Source organism: Meleagris gallopavo, chromosome Z, assembly GCF_000146605.3.
Source record: "Meleagris gallopavo isolate NT-WF06-2002-E0010 breed Aviagen turkey brand Nicholas breeding stock chromosome Z, Turkey_5.1, whole genome shotgun sequence".
Taxonomy (NCBI): Eukaryota; Metazoa; Chordata; class Aves; order Galliformes; family Phasianidae; genus Meleagris; species Meleagris gallopavo.
The window spans coordinates 1217008-1217610 of record NC_015041.2 but is presented as its reverse complement, the minus strand read 5'-3'; positions in this window follow the sequence as shown (position 1 = coordinate 1217610).

Sequence of the window (603 nt, the reverse complement as noted above, 5' to 3'; positions counted from 1 at the left end):
CCATCAGGTCCCACTCGCTGCAGTGCACAGGGAGGCCCACAGCTCCAGCAGTGCTCAGAGCCCATCCAGCCTGACCTCGGCTGTCTGCAGGGATGGGGCACCACCACCTCCCTGTGCAGCCTGTGCCAGGGCCTCACTGCCCTTATTGTAAAGGACTTCTTCCTTGTATCCAGTCTACATCTCTCCTCTTTCAGTTCAAAACCACTTCCCCTGTCCTATCACAGCAAACCCTGTTAAAGAGTGTTCCTTTCTTTCTGATACCGCCCTGCAGGTCTTCATACCTGGTTCTCATACCTGCTGCTCAGGTCTCTATAGGGATAAGGTCCCTTCTTGGAACCCTCTTTTCCCCTGTGCAGGGGAGGGCACAGCACGCAGGGCTGAGCTGTGAGCTCACAAAGCATGCGACACAGGCGGTTTCCTGGCCTTGAATACGACACAAAGCCAAAACCCTAAACGAGCGATGAGCTCTCACAATCCCAGGCACCCCCTTCCCATCATTACCAGGTCGCCACGGCAACCCGTCCAGCCAAAAATAAGGCAGAGAGCAGCAACACTGGGATCTGACTCGGTCAGTTCCTCGTGACGGCGGTGCGGGGAGCAAGG